Raw genomic sequence first — 26450 nt, 5'->3', positions numbered from 1 at the left:
CTTGTGGCCTCTCCTTTAGCTAAGCCGTTCTTCCGTGATGAGCCCGCTACGCTGGCAAGGGAGGCCGCACACGGGCCCTCACCGGCGTTCGCTATAAAACGCTGTCACTGGCTTTCCAGCGTTTCTCCTGGTGCGTCTAAAGGGGTTGTTCCCCAGACCCTCTTTTATCCTTACTCACGGGGTCTCGGACGTCAGTCAGGTTAGGATGATGCAATCCCTCAACCAGCCCACTCTGGTCATCCCCTGAGGGGCTTCAATGAATAGTACAGTACTCAATACACCATTCCGTCTCCAAGAGACAATAGCCGTTATCAGGGGTTTTGTTTTCGCTGAGGCCAGGACACATTCCAACCCTTGTGGATTCTCTCTCATTTCCTGGGTCCCAGACCCGAATTAATAGCGATCTTGCGATTCTCAAAAAGGTGGGGGCTACTTTGTACCCTTCGGCCCCTCAGAGTTGTGGCACATTCGTATCAGTATCATTTGCAAACTAATTACGCCTTCTACTTTCACACCCAAACCATTCATAAAGAGCACAAACAACACATTGAATTGAACGTAATTGAGTTGAATTGAAATGAATTTAATTGACTTTATTTCTTGTATCCTTCACATTAGGAGTACGAACCTTTACGCTATGTCTTCGTCTACATGTGCAATGTGTAACTTATAGAAATTTGTAATTAAAAGAAGGATACTGATGTGAGAATGCTGTATTGGACTCTACAGTTCAGCATTTAATACCATAGTTCCATCTCGGCTGGACAAGAAGCTCTAAGACCTCGGCCCTGACCCTGCCTTGTGCAGCTCTCCCAGTCAGTCTGCATCTTGTATACCTCTTTCAAGTCACGTCTCATCCTGCTCCCTCCAAAGAGAAAACTACTCCTTTCCTCAACATGTCCACACAAGACATGCTCTATGAAGTATAAAGTTCAATGTAAATATACTCTCAATGTTTACACGTGTCAACACATACTACCCTCAGATTCATCTTCTTTTTTGTTGTTCGCATAAGCACATCTGATTCCATGGTGTAATAGTGAGCACTCTGGACTCTGAATCCAGCGATCCGAGTCCGAGTCTCGGTGGAACCTGATGTTATCCACAATGGATTATCTGTGACAACTTTAGTGAGAGGGCTCATCGGTCGGGAGACCACGCCTTTGTGTCTGATGGCCCTGCAGAAGGACTGAGTACGAGCTCCGTGATGCTGAAAGAGGATACAGAATTTTCGAAATTCGAAGACATTCGTGATGTCTGTAGTTTATATTATTCTCCTTCAGTTTTTTTTAAGAAAGTGTTTTCTTTCTTGTTGGTGTCATGTTATTTTTATTGGGGGGGTGGGAGCTGGTTGGGATTTGAAGTGTAATATTTCTGTTGGCGTTTTCTGGTTTGAGTGATCATAGCAGATGAATGTGTGGCTGAGGAGCTGGTGCAGGGGCAGGGTTTCAAGATTCTGGATCATAGATTCATGGAGTCATAGAAAGGTACAGCTCAGAAACAGGCCCTTTGATCCATTTGATCCGTGCTACATCATTTATGCTGCCTATTCCCATCGACGTGCACTGGGACCATATCGCTCCATACCCCTGCATGCACGTACCTATCCGAACTTCTCTTAAATATTGAAATCAAACTTGCATGCACCACTCATTCTGACAGATCGTCCCAACACTCTCACAACCATCTGAGTGAAGAATGTTCCTTTCCTGTTCTCTTTAAACTTTCACCTTTCACCCTTAACTCATGCCCCCTGATTGTAGTCCCTCCCAACCCCCGTGGAAAAAGCCCGCTTGTACTTACCCAATCACTGGGACTTCATCTGTGCAGGGGTGATCGATACCAAAGGGATGGTTTGCATCTTCACTGGAAGGGTGTGGTGGTCAGTATCCTGAGGTTCATTGCTGTTTTTTCATCACACGTTTTCTGGCAAACGATCATCGCAATTCGCAAACAAGAGAAAATATACAGATGCTGGAAATTCGAGCAACAATCACAAAATGCTGGAGGAGCTTCACAGGCCTGGCAGCATCTATGGAAAAAAAGTACATCTTCCGTAAATGCTGCCTGACCTGCTGAGTTCTTCCAGCAATTTGTCTGGGTTGACCATCGTACGTAATACTCTGTAACTTCCCTTTGGAATTGAAGACAATTCGATGTGGCTGAACCGAGGCGACGCGGCGGATCGTGTGCTGAGAGCGAGGAGGACACAAGCTTCGATCGATGCCAGCCGCCTGCTGAAGGCCAAATGGAGGTGACGAGGTTCAGGCAAGATTGAGTCTGTGTTTTACTTTGTTAACAATGTTAGATCTGTGAAGGGGGCACTGGACCGAACTGCCCAGAGAAATTACACTTACCAATGGAACTGTTTTGAACGATGACATTAATTTTTTTATAATGGACTGCATGAATGCTCATCTCTGAAGCTGCTTCATGAGGATGAGCATGAAGTCTGTTATTGCAACTACGGGGTAATGGGATCAGATTTAAGTAACTGTACGTACAATACCTATGTCACCAATAATATCACAACTTCTGTTGATGGCACTAACACAGTCGACTGGCAGGCCTACTGTATTGATTGTCCCAGGGTATCCCCTTTCCATATAAATGGTGTCTCTAGTCTGAACAAACGCTGTCAAGGGATTATTACAAGTCGGTGTATGTAGTACCAAATAGATACGATCTGCTAGCGTTGAAGGATGAAAGAGACTGGGCAACGTTACTGGATTGTAGTGGTCCTGTTCTGGGACCGTAGATAGACAGAGAAAGCTAGAGAAAGCAGGATCTCCCAGTGGCCACACATTTTAATTCCACGTCCCACTGTCCGGCAGAGAAAGCAGGATCTCCCAGTGGCCACACATTATAATTCCACGTCCCACTGTCCGGCAGAGAAAGCAGGGTCTCCCAGTGGCCACACATTTTAATTCCACGTCCCATTCCCATTCTGTTATGTCTATCCACGGCCTCCTCTACTGTCAAGATGAAGCAACACTCAGGTTGGAGGAACAACACCTTATATACCGTCCACGTTGCCTCCAACTTGATGGCATGAGCATTGTATTCTATAACTTCTGTTAATGCCCCTCCTCCCCTTTTTACCCCATCCCTGATTTATTTATTCCCACCTCTCCTTTTTCTCACTTTGCCCATCACCCGTTTGCCTGTTATCCATCTCCCTCTGGTGCTCTCATACCCTTTTCTTTCCACCGAGGCCTTCCGTCCCATCATCCTTTCTCTTCTCCAGCTCTGTATCCCTTTTGCCAATCACTTTTCCTGCTCTTATATTCACCCCACACCCTCTTATATTCTCCTATTATTTCGGATTTCCCCATTCCCCTCCTACTTTCAAATCTCTTGCTATCTTTTCTTTCAGTTAGTCCTGACGAAGGGTCTCGGCCCGAAACGTCGACAGTGCTTCTTCCTATAGATGCTGCCTGGTCTGCTGCGCTCCACCAGCATTTTGTGTGTGTTGCCAGTGTAAACTGTGTCCGCCACACTTCTCTCCGGGATGCTGCTCTTTGTAAACCTGAATATCACCCACCCCCTCCCCACCCCCGGGATGGGGAGAAGAGGCAGCAATGCACCTCACCGGCAGCTCCTTCCCACCCCGCCTTCACCGCCCTACCTACCCCAGCCCGGGAATAGATTCTCTCTACCCACTCACTACGCATTCCGAATACAGTCGCTGTTACACTCCGCCTCTTTCTCGCAGCCGCCATCTCCGGAGTCAGTGTCGATCTCCGAGCCTGTCTGCAGAGCTGCTCACAGAGCTATACGCTGCTGGTGGGAGGAGGACACCGGAAGCGCCCTACTCCCGGGCCCAGGAGCTCTCTATTCCCGGCTGCTGTAAAATCGCTCCCGGGCATGTGTTCTGCTACCCTGTCAATCAGGTCAAGGGGCGGAACGACGCTGCGCATGCTCTCATGCTTGGATGACATCATAGAGCGAAACATCGCCGTTCCTTCCATCAGTTCACTTTCTGAGCGTCTGTTCGGCGGGTCCGAGGCTGCCGGAGGGTCAGGGTGGATTTAAACCGGGCATAAAACATATTGCCCATTCGACATCGTTCTTTCCAAAGTGTTTCAGCTGTTCTCCCTGCATTCTACAGTCACTCGGACACACTGAGGGAATCGGCATGAGTGCTGGGAAGTGTGTGAGTTTATATCTCACAGCAACAGCCCCTGTTTAATGTTTCGAAGTGACGGAATCGGTGACCGAGTGTAAGGCCGAACGACGCTCAATTATAGACCCGTTCATGGATTACTAGAGAAAAGGTGCTGAACACAGCGTTCTCGATAAACTCTCCCGTCCCGGGCGATCTGCCGACTGGATTGCTTCATATTCTATACGACCAATTCAACACAGTTTTGTTTTATTCAATAATTCTCCTGTATTTCCAGTTATCATCTCCAGCAGGAAAAAGGTCGCAGCGACAGGGAATCGAACTCTAGTCTACCGATTGGAGGGGAGATTAATCACCACACTAATGAGGAATGAAGGAGGGTATGAAATCTCTTACACGGATTACAAACAAGAGAAAATCTGCAGATGCTGGAAATCAAAATAATGCACAGAAAATGCTGGAGGAACTCAGCAGTCCAGGCAGCATCAATGGAAAAGAGTAAACAGTCGACGTTTCTGTCTGACACCCTTCATCAGGGCGATCATACGGATGTCAGGGTATAAGAGAGCTCACAGCGTCACTTTGATGTATGTTTGTTGAGTGTAGAGCAGGCGCCTTTCACCCATCCCCTCTCACTGTGTGACTGGAGGGGTCTCAGGATTCTTTAGCGATTCAGTCAGTTAATGAGTTCAATGACTGGTCAAAGGAAGGGCTCCCATTAACGTCCAACAGTGTGTTCTTTCAATGGTTTGAAACATTTCTAATCAGGATTTGTTTTCCGCTTCGCTGATGCGTGAGGCAGGGAACCATTTCTAGCGCCGAATCTGTCAAGAGTCGATTTGCTCCCCAAATTTCATCAGTATGTGTACTTTGCAACGAGGGGTGAGAACGCGTAGGACCTAGTTTATACAAATATCCCCGACGCGTTCCGGGCGGAACCCGCCCCCACCTCGGTTACTCAGACCACATCTCTGTTATGCTAATCCCAGCATACAGACCGCTCGTCAGGCGCTCCAGACCAGTTCAGAAGCAGGTGAAAACCTGGCCAGCGGAACCATCTCTGCTCTTCAAGACTGTTTTGAGCACACAGACTGGCACATGTTCAAGGAGGCTGCAACTGATGGCGACTCTACAAACTTAGAGGATTACACGGCATCAGTGACTAGGTACATCAGCAAGTGCATTGATGATGTTACTCTGTCCAAGACCATCACTATACGCGCTAGCCAGAAGCCATGGATGACCGTGGAGGTGCGTGCGTTGCTGAGGACCCGTGACTCCGCATTCAGAGCCAGCGAGAAGGCAGCCGTAACAACAGCAAGGGCCAAATATTCCCGGGCCGCCAGACGGACAACGCCTGCACACGCGCAGCGAATCCACAGCCACTTCCAGGACAGCAGCGATACGCGGCGCATGCGGAAGGGCAAGCAGGATATCACCAATTACAGGACATCACCTGACTGTGCGGGTGATGCCTCCCTCCCAGATGCGCTGCATAACTTTTACGCCCGTTTTGAGGTGAAAAATGACGTGGCGGCGAGGAGGTCCACCCCCCCCCCCCCACTTACAAATGACTAGGAGCTGTGTCTCACCATGGCCGATGTGAGAAGAACCCTAAGCAGGGTCAACCCACGGAAGGCTGCTGGACCAGACAACATTCCTGGTAGAGTGCTCAGTGGATGTGCAGACCAGCTAGCAGATGCTCTCACTGACATCTTCAACATCTCCCTGAGCAGCGCCACAGTTCCAAGGCATATCAGGACCCTGCTGCACCACTCACTGGAACCCCTGCAGTTTGCGTACCGTCCCAACCGCTCAACAGACGACACCATTGCCAATCACCCTCCACCGGGCCCTACCCCACCTGGACAAAAAAGACACATAAGTTTCGATGCTGTTCATAGACTTCAGTTCAGCATTCAACACAATCATCCCTCAGAAAGTGATTGGAAAGCTGAGCTTACTGGGTCTGAACACCTCCCTCTGCAACTGGACACCAGACTTCTTGACTGGGAGACCTCAGTCAGTCCGGATCAGGAGCAACATCATGTGAACAAAACAAAAGAAATGGTTGTTGACTTCAGGACGGCACGGAGCGACCACTGCCCGCTGAACATCGACGGCTCTTCAGTGGAGATCTTTAAGAGCACCAAATTTCTTGGTGTTCACCTGGCGGAGAATCTCACCTGGTCCCTCAACACCAGCTCCATAACAAAGAAAGTCCAGCAGCATCTCTACTTTCTGCAAAGGCTGAGTAAAGTCCAACTCCACCCCCCCCCCCCCCCCATCATCATCACATTCTACAGCGGTTGTATTGAGAGCATCTTGAGCAGCAGCATCGCTGCCTGGTTTGGAAATTGCACCATCTCGGATCGCAAGAATCTGCAGTGGATAGTGAGGTCAGCTGAAAAGATCATCGGGGTCTCTCTTCCCGCCATCACGGACATTTACACTACATGCTGCATCCGGAAAGCAAACAGCATTATGAAGGACCGCACGCACCCCTCATACAAACTCTTCTCCCTCTTGCAGTCTGGGAAAAGACACCGAAGCATTCAGGCTCTCACGACCAGACTATGTAACAGTTTCTTCCCCCAAGCTGTCAGACTCCTCAATACCCAGAGCCTGGACTGACACCTTACTGCCCTATTGTCCTGTATATTATTTATTTTGATGCCTGCACTGTTTTGTGCACTTTATGCAGTCCTGGGTAGGTCTGTAGTCTGGTGTAGCTGTTGTTGTTTTTTTTTGTCTGTGTTGTATTTACGTAGTTCAGTCTAGTTTTTGTACTGTGTCATATAACACTATGGTCCGGAAAAACGTTGTCTCATTTTTTACAATGTATTGTACCAGCAGTTATGGTCGGAATGACAATAAAAGTGACTTGACTTGACTTGCTTTTGGAATGATCCTTCAGAAAGCAACTCGGAAACTGATAATCGAGTTACAGAACTGTATCTTATAGCAAAGGAGACGATCACAACTCGAATCTCCACTCGATCATGAGGCGATTGCGGTATAGTGGTGAGCATAGCTGTTTTCGAACCAGTAGGCCTGAGTTCGATTCTCGGCCATTTAAAAATACACAATTTCATGCTATAAAAATAACGTCTTTCAGAGCACTATGTACATGGAACTCTTGGGACCAAGTCGAACACTCGCACTAATTCATGAGCGATTTTCTGTGAGTCTAAGCGTTTTATTAAATATCATTCAATGTAGTAAATCAGAGATTGAATTCATATCCTTCATCTGGGATGAAACCAACTGGACTCCGACTGAACGATCGAGGACCCCAAATTAAATGAAAAACACAACACTAGTTTCGGCAAGTCCGTTAGTTCCAAGGACTCCGCTCGAGGAAACACACACTTTCTGGTCAAATTGAACAGACAGATGTCTGACCAAAGATACCCGCATCCCGGATATTCTCTCCTTTCCCCTCTTCCATCGGGCGGAAAGCACAAACGCCTGAAAGAATGTTTCACATTCTCATGGATAGTTTCAGTCCCGCTGTTTTGTCTACTGAATCGTTTCTCAGTACGATAAGGTGTACGTTTGACCTCACAATCCACCTCGGTATGATGCTGCAGCTTATTATTTACCTGCACTGTTCTTTCCCTGTCGCTGTTACACTTTAATTTGCATTCTGTTATTGCTTTACCTTGTGCGATCTCAATGCACTGTGTAATGATTTCATCCCTATGAACAGTATGAACGGAGAAGGTTTTCATTGTATCTCGGCACGTGTCTGAAATATAACAGTTCAAATTCCCATCGCGGCAGCAGTAGGGAGCCCCGGCCGCCGTTCAGCGCAGCTTTTCCCAACTGGCAATGAAACACAACAGAGAAGAAAGACCTGCCGGGTCAGTAGCCGCCAAACTTTCGGTTAACAGCCGAACGCGCTCACCGATGGGACGCAGAGGCAGGTTTTGAGGAAAGTAGGAATAAATGGTTCAATTCTGTGTTGTAGAACTTGACCAACAATCGCTGCTGGACTAGATCCGGTTTTTCACAGTCCTCATGACCCGTTTGCATCAGAGAGTCACGGAAAATATCAAATTGAAAATGATGGAAATACACAGTTATCAGGACTGGAAGCTGCACGAGGAAATCCCAATGGATCCCGGGTGCATCGCCAAACAATTCGGCCACGACTACACACTCCCTTCTGATTTCCCTTCCGGTGTTTATCCAAACGGAAGAAGTGCTGCGCCTGTCCATTCACCTCCTCCCACACAACATTCAGGGTCCCAAACCGTCCTTTCGGGTGAGAAAGTACTTCAGCTGTGAGTTTGCCTGGGCCATCTAGTCCGTCCGCAACGAGTAGGATTTCCCAATGGTTAACCATACTATCTCCACTGCCCATTCCCATTCTGACATGATGGTCCATGATTCCTCTACTGCCACGATGAAGCTACTCTCGGGATGGAGAAGCGGCACTTCATATTCGGTCAGGGTAGCCCTCAGACTGATAGAATGAACATCGATTTCTCTAACCCGGTAATTTCTCCATTCCCCTCTCTTTGTTTTCCAAGTGGTGACGAATGGGTCTCCGCCTGAAACATTAAATTTGTTTCCCTTTGTACAAATGTGACCGACGTGCGTGAACTTCGCAATGGAACATCAAGTCGTCGCTTTATTTAACTTGCACGTTGATGTGAACAAGAAGTGAAACATCCCGGCTCCTGGGTTCACAAAACGACCCGAAGAGTCGCAGTGAGATCCATGAGGCAGCCACCGGCCATTAGAGGGCACCGAGGGTCTGGGTCCTGTGTAGCAGCGCACAACACTTCCCAAGTTCAAAGTCAATTCTTACCAAAGCACAAATATGCCACCGTTAGAACATCGATATCTCTAACCCCGTATTTTTTCCATTCTCTCCCCTTTGTTTTAATTTTTCATTCGGGATTCCCTCTTGCGTCTTCACTTTTCCTCGCACGTCTACCGCCTCCCTCTAGTCATACAATATAATTTCTGCTTTTCAACCCTTTTTTTCTTCTCCTCCAATCACCACCCAGCCTCTCAATTATTTCCCTTTCCCCCAAATATCTACCTTTTGTTCTTACCTGGCTTCAACTATCATCTCCCAGTTTTCAAAACTCCCCTTTCTCCAACATATCTACCTTCCATCCTCACGTGGCCTCACCTATCACGTTGTAGCTTGAACTCCTTCTCTTCCCCCGCGTTGTTATTCTGGCTTCTTCCCACTTCCTTTCCAGTACTGATGAAGGAACACGGCCTGATCCACCGATTTGTTATTCCTCTCCATAGATGCTGACTGACCAGCTGAGGTCCTCCAGTGTTTTGTGTGCGTTACTCTAAATTTGTTTCCCTTTGTACAAATGTGACCGACTTGCGTGAACTTCGCAGTGGAGCAGCAAGTCATCGCTTTATTTAACTTGCACGTTGATGTGAACAAGAAGTGAAACATCCCGGTTCCTGGGTTCACAAAACGACCCGGAGAGTCGCAGTGAGATCCGTGAGGCAGCCACCGGCCACTAGAGGGCACCGAGGGTCGGGGTCCTGTGTGGCAGCGCATAACACTTCCAAGTTCAAAGTCAATTCATTACCAAAGTACAAATATCCTACCATTAGATGCGATTCCTTGCGAGGATTTACAGTAACTGCAAAGAAGCAGAATATAATCAATGAAAGAGTGCACACAAAATGGACAATCAATGTAGAAAACATAACAGACTGTGAAAATACAAAAACGTAAAATAAAAATAATTATATAAAGTTAGCCAATGGGGGGAGCATCCCTCCATGGAAAGCATCCCCATGTTCTGAGCAGACAAGATGTGAAGAAGGAAACGTGGAACGCTTGGCTCAGAGTTGGAGATCTCTTCCCAGAAACAGAGGGGTTCCTTGTGGCAATACAGGGCCAGGTGGTTAACCATATAACCATATAACCATATAACAATCACAGCACGGAAACAGGCCATTCCGGCCCTCCTAATCCGTGCCGAACTCTTAATCTCACCTAGTCCCACCTACCATAACCCTCAGTCCATAACCCTCCACTCCCTTCCTGTCCATATACCTATCCAATTTTACCTTAAATGACACAACTGAACTGGCCTCTACTACTTCTACAGGAAGCTCATTCCACACAGCTATCACTCTCTGAGTAAAGAAATACCCCCTCGTGTTTCCCTTAAAATTTTGCCCCCTAACATAACCGAAAACATATTAGAAATACATAATAAACGTCCTACAGATTAATGACGATAACTGCAGAAAATAACAAGAGCCACCAGGAACAATTCAACACATTACAGGGTTGAGCAGCAGTTTAACTCAATCTGAATACTTACACGGGGACAATCAATTGAAAAACATCAGTCACCAAAATCTTGCTTTAAAATACAAACTCATAAAAGACACCACACCTTACTATAAAAACAAACCTGTTCTAGATTAGGGTCAGAGTCCTACACATTAATTTTTTTCTGATCTATTGTTACAGATAGGACAATCCATAATAACCATCTGGATATATAATATTACAGGTTGAGAAAGCAGTAACAAAGTACATAGTCGATATAGCCATTGCAAACACACACAACGTACAGCAATTAACAAGTGAAAAGCACCAGAAATATGCTGAATTAAAAGAAGAAATTGAAAGACTATCGAGCATGAACAGGGTGGAGATTGTCCCAATGGTAATATCAACAACAACTATCATCTCATAGGCACTACACAATAGCATTAAATAATTAGGACAGCAAACCAATATTTCTGTAAATCTCCTGAAAGCCACTATACTATACGCCACTAGAATGGTCGGCAGTCTGTAGCTATTGAGGAATGAGTGTGCGTCAGTACGCCCGGACTTCAGGTTTTACCAGCTTGAGCTGAGAAAGTCATAATAATAATAACAAAGCAAAAATGTCGGCAGCATGGAATGTCGTGTTTGAAAGTGAGTTGTGGAAACAGTCAGTGTTGGTGTGAGTGAAGTTGAGTGAATTTATCCCTCTGGTTCCAGTGGCGATAACATAAATACATTGGTGCCCTGTCAGAGTTTCTGCTGGTTTGATCGTCCATGTACAATATATTCAGTTTATGGCAACATGAATGTAAGCAAGACAGATCATGGTAGTGTTCTGTTTTCTGTATGTGGATATGTCTTTTTTAATGAATGTATTAGGGACAGCACGGAACGCACAAAACGGACAGCAAAGGCCACTGGATCAACAGCGCCCCTGGATAGGTTGGAACCACCACCATTTCGGATAACAGCCGAACAAAGGCCGCCTGAATACATGCGGAACACCGGGGGATTTCCCTGGTTTATCAGGCGGCGAATAGAGATCGACTGGCTTTTTGCTATCTGTATCCGTGGGAGGGATCAGGGAATCAAAACCGATATAAACACGTAGTCGGCAGGATTCGAACCTGCGCGGGGAAACCCCAATGGATTTCTAGTCCATCGCCTTAACCACTCGGCCACGACTACAATGCTCTAGTGTTCTTCCACCTATAATTTATATTACGGTAGAGTCAGATAGAGTTACTTACAAATTAAACAATGGGATGTGTCATCAAAGACTATTAGATATCACGTCGGTTTAGCCAGTGATGTTTTGCAGAATCCATCGCTTTTGGAATAAAGTTTGGAACTGGGGTTTAAGTGTTAATTTACATCCTTTGATGTGTATTACTTCACATGTTGTCATTGCTTTGCTCTTTGTTCTAGTGGTTACCCATGGTATTTTCCCCAGTGTGTGTTTTAGGGCAACTTTATTAACTTCAATGATTGCGAGCACCATGCCTTTACACATTTATTTTTGCTGATTTTGTTTGATTTCATACAGCTATATTGCGTTTCAATATAGAAACATAGCAAAACTACAGCACAATAAAGTTCCTTCGGCCCGCATGTTGTGCTGAACATGGACTTACTTTAAAAAGTTACCTTGGATTACGCAGAGGACTCTGTTTTTCTAAGATCAATGTATAATTTTTTCCTAAACTCCATATACCAATAATACTAATTCCCATTAAATAGACAATAGACAATAGACAATAAGTGCAGAAGTAGACCATACGGTACTTCGAGCCTGTACCGCCATTTTGAGATCATGGCTGATCATCTACCATCAATACCCGGTTCCTGCCTTGTCCCATATCCGTTGATTCCCCTATCCATAAGATACCTATCTAGCTCCTTCTTGAAAGTATCCAGAGAATTGGCCTCCACTGCCTTCCCAGGCAGTGCATTCCAGACGACCACTACTCTCTGGGAGAAGAAGTTTTTCCTTAACTCTGTCCTAAATGACCTACCCCTTATTCTCAAACCATGCCCTCTGGTACTGGACTCTCCCAGCATCTGGAACATATTTCCTGCCTCTATCTTTTCCAATCCCTTAATAATCTTATATCCTGCAATCAGATCCCCTCTGAATCAACTTAATTCTAGCGTGTACAAGCCCAGTCTCTCTAACCTCTCTGCGTAAGACAGTCCTGACATCCCAGGAATTAACCTTGTGAATCTACGCTGCACTTCCTCTACAGCCAGGATATCCTTCCTTAACCCTGGAGATCGATGTACAGTATGGTATGAAATAGGGTACACTTACCATGTTTCTTCATGTTTTTGTTCGGATAATATTTTTATATCCTTATCTGTATTGTTAATATTGTCATGAATGCTGCTGTTCCTTCTGTGCCATATTCACTGAGACATATTAACGGTAATGTGATCTCCAGGAATTTCCGTGGATCGAAAAAGAGGAGATGTTGGCCACGGAGGATTTAAAATATGTAAGATAACATCGAACTCGAATGGCTCAAGGACAGTGGAAGCAGACAGATCAAGTGTCTTTGTACCAGCCATGTGCTTGGAAATGAAGATGTCATTTTGTGCTTTATATCTTCCATTTTGTGAGAGGAAAATTTCTGTTTTAAAGCAAACACAAAGTTGCTTCAGATCATCTGCGGGTTAAGAGATATTTTCCAAATTCGAAATTATTTGTGAGGTGTTTTTGATATAATATAACATGCAAATGTGTGAATGTTGGGGTCAATGCCTGTCTGGAGGGATTTAAACTGGTTTCTAAAGGGAACAAAGAGCCATAAGTTACCAATTGACGCTTACTATGAAGAGGGAAATAAATGGAAGCTGGCCTGGAGCAGAGCTAACAAAAGGGAGAATTCAAGCCAGTCAGATGACCGACGGCCAATGACGCTGGAATAGGAGAATTGAATTGGAAAATATGAAAATAGAAGTGGAAACTTCGAATGTGCTAGCAGTGATAACTCTTTCCGAAACCCACCATCGCAAGGAAGATCCCCCAAGTCACTGACTGGGAGAAGAAAGGATCGATCACGTGGCCAACTGAGCTGCCTTAATTTGGTGATATAGTTGGGAAAAGTAGTCTGAGTGAGTATTGGTGCAGAGGGAACAGCAGAATTCTTGTTCTAAGTTGTTGGCCTGGTGTTGATATAGTTACGTTGCCGTTTATGCAGAGATAGAAAGGTGCGAGTCTTGATTACTTACAAGTAACAGAGTAAATTTCTAACCTTGTTCCATTGTCAACACTAGTAGGACTATCGATGGCCTGGAACAAAAATACTCTTTCAGATGCACTTCAGAAATTCCATTTCTTATCTTGCACAAAAAAAAAGATCTGGTTAATTTTGCAGAAGTTGAAATGTCTGATCGTTGTAACCCTGTCCACGTGACATTTCCGTGTGATTCGCCAGCAGATCTGCTCCTCAATCTTCTAACAACTATGAAGATAATCGCAGTATAATCCCAGCAATGTGGTTGTTGGTTATTATTTTATTTATTCCTAAACGGAACTTGCACCTACAGGAGTGATTGATAGGTTCGTGCCCTAAGGTAGAAGAAGTCAGTTTTAGAAAATCTAACTCAATTATTTTTCAACATAGTACCCTCCTACATTTACACACTTAGTCCAGAGTCGTGGAGCATACCGATCTTGGACCTCCAAAACGTGTCCAAAGCAGGGGTGATTGATAAGCTCGTGGCCTGAGGTAGATGGAGATGAGTTATACAGCTTTCGTTGCATGCACACGCTGTTCAACTCTCTGAGTGATTGTGCAGGAAGTTTGAAGATAATTGCTCATCGGGGTGATTGATAAATTCGTGGCCTACGGCGGAAGGAGGTCATTTACTAACTTCAAACTTTCTGCATTATCTCTCAAAGTGTTGGCCCGCTGGTGCATGTAACGGGAGTTTAAAACTCATTTCCTTCTACCTCAAGCCACTAACATCAATCACCCCTGACGAGTTATTAACTTCAAACTTTCTGAATAATCACTCAAAGAATTGATGTGCTTGTGCATGCAACGAGAGCTGTACAACTCATCTCCTCTACCGTAGGCCACGAACTTATCAATCACCCTCGTTCAGATACATCGGCCTTTCTAAAGAACATACACGATCAGGATTTGTTTTCTCATGTGCTGATGTGAAACAGGCACCGTTTGCAGTACTTCCGACTCTCTGAGAGTTCGGCTGTCACTCAGTCCGATCGTTGGTGAATGCTCATTGGCTGTTGTATAACTCCCTCTGTTTGAGAATGGCGATGTCAACTGGCCGCAATAACACCTGCTGCAGAGTGAGGATTGATCCGACAGAGAGCAGCTCGGGGTCTGTGGAATCACATGGAGCATGGGAGACGCTTCACTACTCGAAACTCCAGCAACATGGAGCGATAGTGGTATAGGGATGAGCATAGCTGCCTTTCAAGCAGCTCACCCGGGTTTGATTCCCGGCGATCGCCGTGTGTTGTAAATGTTTTTCAGCACCTGTCTCACAAACGTCTCGGCCTGGAATCACTCAGCCACATTACTTCTTTCTCTGTGAAATTAACATTTCTGCCCGTCGTTTGTCTGCCATTTTAGCCCAAAGTTTGTCTTTCCGAATGTCTTACCGCCATTGTGTATTGGTCTCGCCCCATCAGAGATGTCCCCCTTTTCACTTCCCACCCAACCTCTCACCTTCTTTGACACTGAAAGTTATCTTCTTCTCTCACAATTTCTAATTGAGTGTCACGATCAGAATGGTTAATCCCGTTTCATCACTCACAAATATTTCTTGAGGTGATGAGTGTTTCCAGTATTCTGCGTTCAATCAGTTCAATACCAGACACAGCTTCATGCAGCGGAGAAAAAGATGTGCTGGGCAATCGCTGAGCACGACAGGAATTGTCGTTTTACCCGCGAAATTCGCAACAAATATCAGAAAGTGATGGAGTGAGTGGACGGAAACTTAAATTGAAAGCACAAGTTTTTATTTTTTAGTGAAATGTGTGTTGTGTACACAGGTGACGTGACGGCGATTTGCGGTAAAATATTCTGCTGAAGAATAGCAGACGATGGTTTGGATCTGCCGGCCTCTGGCTAACGGGCCCAGCACATTCCCGTCGCGCCATTCTGCTGATAGGTAAATATCTCTGTTCTTCTCTTGTCTTATTATTTGTTAATTTTGCCGCTTTCCCTCGATTATCTATTGTTTTGTTTGTTGGAATATTTTGCCTGTCTAATTTCCCTCATGTCTCTCTTACGCTTTTACCTTCCTCCCCGTCCTCCTCCCCCTGTTCATCGCTTCCTACCCCATCCGGTTATTATCCTGTCGCTGTGCTCCGACCCAGCCGGATATCTCGTTCCCGACATTTCTGCAATGGATGTGATTTTCATTATCATTCTGACCCTATTTCTACGGCCCTGCAGTCAGACACACTGGTTATCTCCCTCTGTGTCTCCTTCCCTTCCTTCTCTTTGTCTGCGGCTGTTATTTAGGTTATAAACACGGGAGATTCTGCAGCTGCTGCAAATCCAGAACACAGAATGCCGGAGCAAATCACCAGGTCAGACAGCATCTATGTGGAGGAGTAAACAGTCGATGTTTCGGGCGGGGATACCCCCTGGTCCGCTGAAATTCTCCTCCACTTTGTGTCTGTTACTTTAGTCAGACTTCGACGTAACGAGCAGCGACGGCAGTCTGAGGTGCAGCGGAGAATACACCCACACTCCGGGATTTATTTTACCAATCCCGAGTCTCGTTCACATCCCAATCCGTCCATATGATCGAATGCAGGTCAGAATTCCGTCAGTTCTGAATGGACCGCAAATCAATGGGTCTCAATGTTAGAATCTTTATCCTCTGTAGTGTCTGGCCGTCGGATGCCTTGCCATTCTCGTACCAGACGGTTTAGAAAGTGGTTAAGAGACCTAAAATAAGTTTAGTGCTAATGTAAAAAAAAAGCTATGTTAGAATAGTGGCAGGGGAAGTCTCACCGCCTTCAGTCTCCTCGGAAGGTGGACACACCGGTGTGCTTTCATGGTGATCTCTGTGGCTTTGGTGGTCCTCTCTCTCTCTCTTGAGGAGTCATTTATTTGCCGTAATGAGCGGTCAGCCTGCACCTTCCTGATTTCGTCCTGTCCACGTTGAGACTCACGTTGACTTGGAGCTTCAAAATTCAATGCTCACTAGCGTGGAGATGCTGGGGATTGAACCCGGGACCTCATACATGCAAAGCATGCGCTCTTCCACTGAGCTACATCCCCACTTAAAATGCAGAACTGTTCAGGTCCAAACCTTCCTGCATATCACAATTGAGATATAGTGTAATCATTGATAACACAGATAATAACGAACATTTCTTCCTCTGCGACTGGAGAGGACTCGGGTATCCTTTCCGATTCAGCTATTCCTTTGTCGAGCACTGGCCAGTGGACACCATTCCATTTGTGCCTGATTGTGCAATGGGATGAAGAGCATTCTCCAGCAGGATATATTGTCTGAGAAATCGATACAGCGAACGATTTGGAAAATCGAGCGAGAGAGGGAGAGAGAGACTCCTGTGCAAGGTATTCTCATCTTTTTCTCCAGTCCTGATGAAAGGTCTCGGCCGGAAATGCGGAGTGCGCTCTTTTCCTGGCCTGCAGAGAATAGATGACATTAAAATAACTCAATGCACAATGGGCTAATCTTTCCATCCAAATGGAAACCTCCGCAAAAGTGAAAAAGGATAACAGATAAAAGTACATTCCAGCCGAAAGGCAGTTGATTTCCTTGAATCTACCAATGATGGGATGACTTCGTATTTTAAAGCGCACTGACAGAAAATTGTTGTTGGCTGCCGCTGACATAGCAGAGGATGGTTTCGATCCATCGACCACTGGGTTATGGGCCCAGCACGCTTCCGCTGCGCCTCTCTGCTATGAAAAAAAAAACACCATTGCTCCTCCATGAATGATGTGCAATCTCTTGCGTTTGTGTGTCTGTCTGTCTGTCTGTCTGTCTGTCTGTCTGTCTGTGTCTGTGTGCGTTTGTGTGTGTGTGTGTGTGTGTATCGTTCTGTGCGTGTCTTGGTGTGGATGTGTGCTTTTGCGTATCTGTGTATGTCTGTATCTATGTTTCTGTTTGTGTCTGTGTCGGTGTCTGTATAATGCCCGCATCTCTGTCTGTGTCGGTGCCAGTATATGTTTAGTTCTTATCTCTGTCTGTACATGTCTGGGTCTGTGTTTGTGTCTGTATATGTCTGGGTTTCCGTCTGTGTCTATCCATGTTGCATCAATTCCATCTATCCCGCTCATTCATACCCACTTACTTCTCTTTCGGTTGATAATTCCTTGTTTTACCTCGTTCTGTCTCCACTTTCGTTTCTCTCTTCCTTACTTTCTGGACCACCCAGTTATTTTCTCTGTGTCGTTTATGCTTTATCCCATCTTGCACGTCATTTCACATATTTTGCCATTGAATGTGCTTTACCTTATTTAATTGTTAACATGGACAATTCATCCCTCTTCTGGGGCTTCTTATCAAAAAGCAACATTTTGAGCCACACTCGGGAGTCACTACATTCAATCCCGAGGTCCCATTAACGTTCCCACCCTGTCCTGATAATTGAATAAATGTTGGATTCCAAGTTGAACCAGAAGTTCACATTGTCTCCCTGTGAACGGAACTCGCGGATTTAGATGCTGACTTGGTTTCCGCATCGCAAGCACGTCCCTCAAACAATCCCTTCACCGGGATTTAGTTAGACCATAAAACCATTCGACATAGGAACAGAAATCGGTCATTCAGCTCAGCGAGTCTGCTCCGCCGTTCCATCACGGCTGATCCCGGATCCCACTCAACCCCATACACTTGCCTCCACCGCAGTCTGCGGCTGAGCATTCCACAGATTTGTTACTCTGGCTAAAAACAAGATCCCCCCTTACCTCAGTCTAAAAGGCTGTCCCTCAATTTTAAGGCTGTACCCTCTACTTCTGGACACCCCCACCAAAGGAAACATCCTCTCCACGTCCACCTTATCTTGGTCCTTCAACGTTCAGTAGGTTTCAATGAGAATTATAGTTGTTGCTCTAATGTTCAGAGCATCACGGTCGAGCTTCCGTCCCTTCCCTAAATGTGCGGGTGTTTTTAGAATTCCCCTGCCGAGGACTGATATACAGCAAGGAACGATTCTAAACTGTCCCACGTGTCACAGGTTTATCCCGGCGTCTCAATGATGCAATGAAAGGCCAACCATCGTGCGGAAAATTTCTTCATCTGGGATTTTCCACCTAGTTTTCAAACTTCACAAACAACAGTGTTGAAATGCTGGGTTTTAACTTTGGACCACGCATGCGCTCCTCCACTGAGCTACGTCCCCAGTGGCAAGTGAACGATGATATCTTCTGTCTGAGACTCTGATCACAAAGGATGGACGTTGAAAGATAGAAAATAGAAGTCGGAGTAGGCTAGTTGGCTTTTCGAGACAATTCCGCCATTCATTTCGATCCTGGTCGCTCATCTAACCTCAGTTTCTCTTCCCGATCACTACGCAGGCACTTTCACCCCTTCTGTATATGAAGATATGTCCGACCTTTCCTCGATTTAATCTCATTGTGGGGAACTGCGTCAGGGAGAAAAGGAGAGGGGACTGTCTGACGGTCCCACACCATTGACCTGCAAAATTTAAATAACTTAAGGCAAAGAGCAGCAACAGGCTTTTTAAATCAGAGTATTAATTTAAAAGACCGACATAACAGTGGATGAAGTAAATATTTCACCAAACGCAAGACTGCACATCATTCCTGATTAAAAACAGAAAATTTTAGGAAATTCGCATTCACGTCAAATTAAGGAGAAAATATTTCAATCGGAAATCACTTGTTAGATTCTTGCAGACTGAAACGGAATGATCATTAAGTACACAATCTAACATTGTTCCCTGCAGTCGGGAATGCCGTCAACCGAGTCATGAGGATGTCAAGTTGTGGATTTATTTAACTTGCACGATGACGTGAACGAAACATCCGGACTCCTGGGTCGGAAAATGATACAGAGAGGCACATTTGAGGTCAATAAATCAACCAGCTGCCTCAGAGGCCATTGAGGGTTTGGGTCTTGTGTTACACCCACCCGCCACCAGAGGGGACCGATGACCTGTAACCGCCGCAACACGTATTGGTTGCAGGACAAACAAGTCAGGTCACTTTTATTGCCTTTTCCCGCCTCAACATTACAATCACCTCCTACTTTCTGCCATCAGGTGCATCAGCACCACCTACTGTAATGGAATACGAAGGGAAGCTTGATGGGGATCAGATGCTACGTCATAAACCACACTTCTTTCCCAAAAGCTGCCACTCTTGGACTGATGGAAACAAACTATAATACCACTTCCCTGTGCAACTCGTATCCCAGACTGTCTGCTATTTCCCAACCCCAGGCAACCTAGTACAACATTTGACTTCATGCTTTCGCATATGAACTATAATATCTACCTCAGACTTAGCAAGTGTCTGTTTAGCTGTCACATCTGCCGTTTCATTACCCGACACACCCAGATGTGTAGGTGCCAATGAAAACTGTACACTCTGGTGAGTGTACTTGGCCCTTTCTCCTCTGAGCGACGGAGCCTGAGAAGTAACCTGATAGAGAAGTATACAATGATGAGGGGCATTGATCCTGTGGATAGCCAGAGGCTTCCGCCCCCCTCCCCAGGGGTGAAGTGGCTAACACGAGGGTGCATAGTTTTAAGGTGCTTGGAAATAAGTACTGGAGGGATGTCAGGGTTAATTTTTTTCACACAGAGAGTGGTGGGTGAGTGGAATGCACTGCCGGCGGTGGTGGTAGAGGCGGATACAATGGGGTCTTTTAGGAGCCTCTTGGAAATTCTAGGCAGTTTCCAGAGTAGGTTAAATGGTCTGGACAACATTGTGGGACGAAGGGCCTGTAATGTGCTGTAAATTTCTATGGTCTATGTTCTGTGTTCTTCCCGGACACTTCAGAGCATATAGATCATAATACACTTCCATCAACAGATCAGCTATGGTCTTCTTAAAGACTTCGATTACAAACTCCACAGTACCGAGGCAGTGTCTGGGCAGATAACAACTCTGTTTGACTTGTTCAACCCATTGCAGACTAATGATAATGGCCATAAGTTCTGTTGTATAGATAACTGCTGGTACAGTACACAGTAAAAATGAGACAACGTTTTTCAGAACCATGGTGTTACATGACACAGTACAAAAGCTAGACTGAACTACGTAATAAACAACACAAGAGAAAAATAAGCAACAACTACACTAGACTACAGACCAACCCAAGACTGCATAAAGTACAAAAAACAGTGCAGGCATTACAATAAATAATAAGCAGGACAATAGGGAAGTAAGGTGTCAGTCCAGGCCAGGGTATTGAGGAGTCTGATAGCTTGGAGGAAGCAACTGTTATCAAGTCTGGTCGTGAGAGCCCGAATGCTTCGGTGCCTTTTCCCAGATGGCAGAAGGGAAAACAGTTTGTTTGAGGGGTGCATGGGGTCCTTCATAATGCAATTTGCTTTGTGGATGCAGCGTGTAGTGTAAATGTCCGTGATGGCGGGAAGAGAGACCCCAATGATCTTCTCAGCTGACCTCACTATCCGCTGTAGGGTCTTGCGATCCGAGATGGTGCAATTTCCGGACCAGGAAGTGATGCAGCTGCTCAGGATGCTCTCAATACAATCCCTGTAGAATGTGATGAGGATGTGGGATGGAAGATGGACTTTCCTCAGCCTTCGCAGAAAGTAGGGACGCTGCTGGGCTGCCTTTGCTATGGAGCTGGTGTTGAGGGACCAGGTCAGATTCTCCTCCAGGTGAGCACCAAGAAATCTGGTGCTCTTAACGTCCTCCGCTGAGGAGCCGTCGATGTCAGCCGGAAGTGGTCGCTCCATTCTCTCCTGAAGTCAACAGCTATCTCTTTTGATTCGTTCACATTCAGAGACAGGTTGTCGGCTCTGCACCAGTCCGTTAGCCGCTGCACCTCCTCTCTGTAAGCTGACTCGTCGTTCTTGCTGATAGGGCCCACCACAGTCGTGTCATCGGCGAATTTGATGATGTGGTTCGAGCTGTGTGTTGCAGCACAGTCGTGGGTCAGCAGAGTGAACAGCAGTGGACTGAGCACACAGGCCTGGGGGGTGGGGAAGCCCCGTGCTCAGTGCGATGGTGTTGCACCCGATCCGGACTGACTGAGATCTCCCTGTCAGGAAGTTTAGGATCCAGTTGCAGAGGGAGGTGTACAGGGCCAAGAGGCTCAGCTTTCCAATCAGTTTCTGAGGGATGATTGCGTTGAATGCTAAACTGAAGTCTATGAACAGCATCCGAACGTATGTGTCTTTTTTTTTTGTCCAGGTGCGTTAGGGTCAGGTGGAGGGTGACGGCAATGGCGTCGTCTGATGAGCGGTTGGGACGGTACGCACACTGCAGCGGGTTGTGAGGGGGGCAGCTGTGGATAAATATCCCTAAGCCCACCCGGTTACTAACTGGATTTTTAGAACCATCTGTAAAGTTAGGCAAAAAGGAAATAATACTGGCTGCCGTATATGACTAGACGCCCTCTCACCACCACAAGAATTTGTTTATCCTCTAGTAATCTCAAATCTATTCCCACAGCTGGAAATGTCCATGATGGACCTCCTGGCCAGACCACTTGTCCAAAAATCCCCAGGACCATATTCCCACCCATATTCTGTAAGTGTCTGCTGAAAACATTTATCAGCTCTGCTGGTATATTCCCAACAAACCATTAAAACAGAATTAGTCCGACGTGACGTCCTCACCCTATTAATCATGTCCAGTTCGTAGGGCTCATTTTCTCATCTCGGCATGTGGAGAAACATCTCGCCTTGTTTAACCTCCGATGCATCTCTAGCTGTGGTCGGGAATGCTCCACTACAGAGTCAAAGTGCACTGGTCTGTAGAGCATCCGATCTGTATAAAACTGAACGAGCTGCCTCTCTATAAATGAAACAACCTGTATCAAAGAAGAATAAATGTTCAACAGAGCAGCCCTGGAAGAGCCACAGTCATGTCCAGTTAACGACCTGCTTACATTTATCCTCTAAAAATTGTATATAAAACTTTACATATGCTCTCCATATCAGCCTAAGCCCGATATATTTAAACACAGGAACACTAGACAGCAAACTCTCATACACTGTAAGGTGAATATAATCCGCACCATGTGTCCGAGTAAAACACACACATCCAAAATGCTGGTGGAACACAGCAGGCCAGGCAGCATCTATGAGGAGAAGCACTGTCCACTATCTACCCTTTCAGTTAGTCCTGACGAAGGGTCTCGGCCCCAAACGTTGACAGTGCTTCTCCTTATAGATGCTGCCCGGCCTGCTGTGTTCCACCAGCATTTTGTGTGTGCTGCTTGAATTTCCAGCATCTGCAGATTTCCTCGTGTTTGCTTTTGAAAAACACACACATTTCGATTTAGACACAGAACATTTAAAACTCCGTCCAAAGGCCATTCTTCCATTGCTGTTAACACTGCTTGTATAGACCATACCACATAGGCAGTATTGCAACCCCTTTACCACAACTAAGCCAAACTAAATCCAGGCCCAACACCATCGATATATCATTATATATCGCCATTATATATTAGATTAATCAATATTGGACAAATAACACATTCCGGGCTGTGAGGCGACTGTAAATTCTGATGACATTTTTTCACAACCCACCACCACTCTGAATGACATGGCCGAAAAGTAAATCAATACCCTGTTGTAAGACATACCACCAGTGCGAAGAGAGGGGTCCGAATAAACTGTCAATCAGAGCAGCTAATGTGAAACCTGCAAATTATACAAATAATTCATGAAAAATGCTCGACTTGTGGGGTGGGGGGTAGTGGAGGGTATGTTTGAGGAAAGCCTCATCTCCACACTGGGCCGAAGGAAAGGAAAATAACAAATATTTAAAAAGAGAAATAAAGAGCGAGATATAAAACCAAACAGACTTATAAAAACGTCTACTGGACTGTCGATGGGAAGTAAGAAATAATGGTCTGATGGGAGGTAAGAAATAGACGCCGATTTGGGTAGAACCCTCATCAGGACAATGTTAATGCCAACAATTTGTAATATTACCTGATTTCTCGCTGAATTTTTTAATTCAGAACAGTGAGTCTATTGGGTGGTGTGGTAATTATTGACAGAAAATAAAGAGATATTAGATTAACAAAGAGGTGCCAGGCACCAGCTTGCTAATACTTGGTTTCCCACGCCGCTGGAGTACTGTGTGCAGTTCTGGGTGACACACTGTAGGAAATACATGATTGCACTGTGATCTGTGACCTGGTGCTCTGGTCCCCCTCCCCCCGCCAATCCCAGGTAGCAGCAATGAACCTCCCTGACAGTGTAGAGCAGATTCACCGGGATGTTGTCCGGCTTCTGGCCTTTCCGTGATGAGGTGAGACTGGATGGTTTGGCTTTGCTTTCCTCAGAATGAAGGAGAAGCTGAGGAGCTGAGAGTGGCTCTGGGGCTCACTGGGTAAAAGCCAGGTCAGGCAATACTCTGCATTACGTCCGCTTGTCCCGCCTCAGCTCTGTCGCATCGAATCACTTCCATGTCTGCTCCAGGAGTGGCCCAACATTGTCTCATTCCCCACTCTCCGGCCCTGGCCCCATCGCCTCGATTCGGTCCGTATGCGCCACGCACAACGGTCCCGCAGCTTCAAAACTGCAGTTCTCACCGCAAAAATTCCAGTTCGTATAGGCGGTTGAAAAGCTCAAATCCGAATGGCAAGCAACAGCCTATTGATTGCAGTGATCGTTTTGCTGAAAATGTGTGATTCATAAAGTAGTTCGTGGTTTTGTCTGATACCGACAAGTGATAGATAGATAGATAGATAGATAGATAGATACTTTATTCATCCCCATGGGGAAATTCAACATTTTTTCCAATGTCCCATACACTTATTGTAGCAAAACTAATTACATACAATACTTAACTTAGTAAAAATATGATATGCATCTAAAATCACCCTCTCAAAAAGCATTAATAAATATCTTTTAAGAAAGTTCTTAATTAGTTTACTTAAATACATTGAGTCCTAACCCCGGCACTTTAACATATCTTACTCCTGGTGGTTGAATTGTAAAGCCGAATGGCATTGGGGAGTATTGATCTCTTCATCCTGTCTGAGGAGCATTGCATCGATAGCAACCTGTCGCTGAAACTGCTTCTCTGTCTCTGGATGGTGCTATGTAGAGGATGTTCAGAGTTATCCATAATTGACCGTAGCCTACTCAGCGCCCTTCGCTCTGCTACCGATGTTATACTCTCCAGTACTTTGCCCACGACAGAGCCCGCCTTCCTTACCAGCTTATTAAGACGTGAGGCGTCCCTCTTCTTAATGCTTCCTCCCCAACACGCCACCACAAAGAAGAGGGCGCTCTCCACAACTGACCTATAGAACATCTTCAGCATCTCACTACAGACATTGAATAACGCCAACCTTCTTAGGAAGTACAGTCGACTCTGTGCCTTCCTGCACAAGGCATCTGTGTTGGCAGTCCAGTCTAGCTTCTCGTCTAACTGTACTCCCAGATACTTGTAGGTCTTAACCTGCTCCACACGTTCTCCATTAATGATCACTGGCTCCATATGAGGCCTAGATCTCCTAAAGTCCACCACCATCTCCTTGGTCTTGGTGATATTGAGACGCATGTAGTTTGAGTTGCACCATATCACAAAGTCCTGTATCAGTTTCCTATACTCTTCCTCCTGTCCATTCCTGACACACCCCACTATGGCCGTGTCATCAGCGAACCTCTGCACATGGCAGGACTCCGAGTTATATTGGAAGTCTGATGTGTACAGGGTGAACAGGACCGGAGAAAGCATGGTCCCCTGCGGCGCTCCTGTGCTGCTGACCACCGTGTCAGACCTACAGTCTCCCAACCGCACATACTGAGGTCTATCTGTCAAGTAGTCCACTATCCAATCCACCATGTGAGAGTCTACTCCCATCTCCGTTAGTTTGTGCCTTAAGATCTTGGGCTGGATGGTTTTAAAGGCACTAGAGGAGTCCAGGAATGTAATCCTCACAGCACCACTGACCCCATCCAGGTGAGAGAGGGATTTGTGCAGCAAATACGTGATAGCATCCTCCACTCCCACCTTCTCCTCATACGCAAACTGAAGAGGATCCCGGAAGAGGATCGCTGTGCATCACCAGCGCCATCATAAACCGGACTGCACCCTCCCTGGTGCCAGGGTCAGGGACGTCTCCGAGCAGCTGGAGAAATCTCTCAAAGGAGTCAGTGTTTATTCACGCGGTGGTGATGGTTCTCGTCGGTAACAATGGACAGGTAGAAAAGAGATGATGACCTGTACTGTGAATATAGAGAGTTAGGGATGAAATTAAAGAGCAGGACCTGAAGGGTTGTAATGTCCGGATGACTGCCAGTACCGTGTGGTAGTGGGGGTAGGAAGATAAAGTTAGAGCAGATGAATGTGTGACCGAGGAGCTGGTGCAGGGGCAGAGGTTCAGGATTTTGGATCGTAGATTCATAGCGCCATAGAAAAGTATAGCACAGAAAGACGTCATTCGGTCCATCTAGTCTGTGCCAAATCCTTTAAACTGCCCACTCCTATCGACCTGCACTGGAAACATATCCCTCCATACTCCTACGATCCATGCACCTATTCAAACTTCTCTTAACAGTTGACATCAAACTTGCATGCATCACGTGTTGGCAGCTCGGTCCAACACCCACATCTGAGTGAAGAATCTTCCCTTTGTGTTCTCATTAAACTTTATCACCAACCAGCCTCAGCCCCTGATCTCCAGTTGTAGTCCCACCCAGCCTCCGACGGAAAAGCAAGCTTGCATTGACCCGATCACTGGGACTCCTCCTGGTGCAGGGATGACATGTACAAGAGGGATAGTTTGCACCTTCACTGGAGGAGGGTCAGTATCATAAAGTTCATTACTGCTCCCCAGGAGTGTTGAAACGAGATTGACAGGGGGGATGTGAACCAGAACACCAGTCACTGAATGGAG

The 26450-nt window shown here is 46.0% G+C and overlaps 1 protein-coding gene and 2 non-coding genes across 3 annotated transcripts in view; all 3 read right to left on the bottom strand.

The window, feature by feature from the left end:
- Nucleotides 1–26450, bottom strand: part of LOC140717809 (uncharacterized) — an 845297-nt gene that overhangs the window by 764002 nt on the left and 54845 nt on the right. The window lies entirely within an intron of this gene.
- On the bottom strand, nt 11510–11591 carry trnas-aga (transfer RNA serine (anticodon AGA)). The gene has a single exon. It is a non-coding gene; the product is annotated as a tRNA-Ser (tRNA).
- Nucleotides 16601–16672, bottom strand: trnaa-ugc (transfer RNA alanine (anticodon UGC)). The gene has a single exon. It is a non-coding gene; the product is annotated as a tRNA-Ala (tRNA).

The sequence above is a fragment of the Hemitrygon akajei genome, chromosome 28, assembly GCF_048418815.1.
Source record: "Hemitrygon akajei chromosome 28, sHemAka1.3, whole genome shotgun sequence".
NCBI classification, from domain to species: domain Eukaryota; kingdom Metazoa; phylum Chordata; class Chondrichthyes; order Myliobatiformes; family Dasyatidae; genus Hemitrygon; species Hemitrygon akajei.
This window is presented reverse-complemented; position numbering and strand designations above follow the sequence as displayed.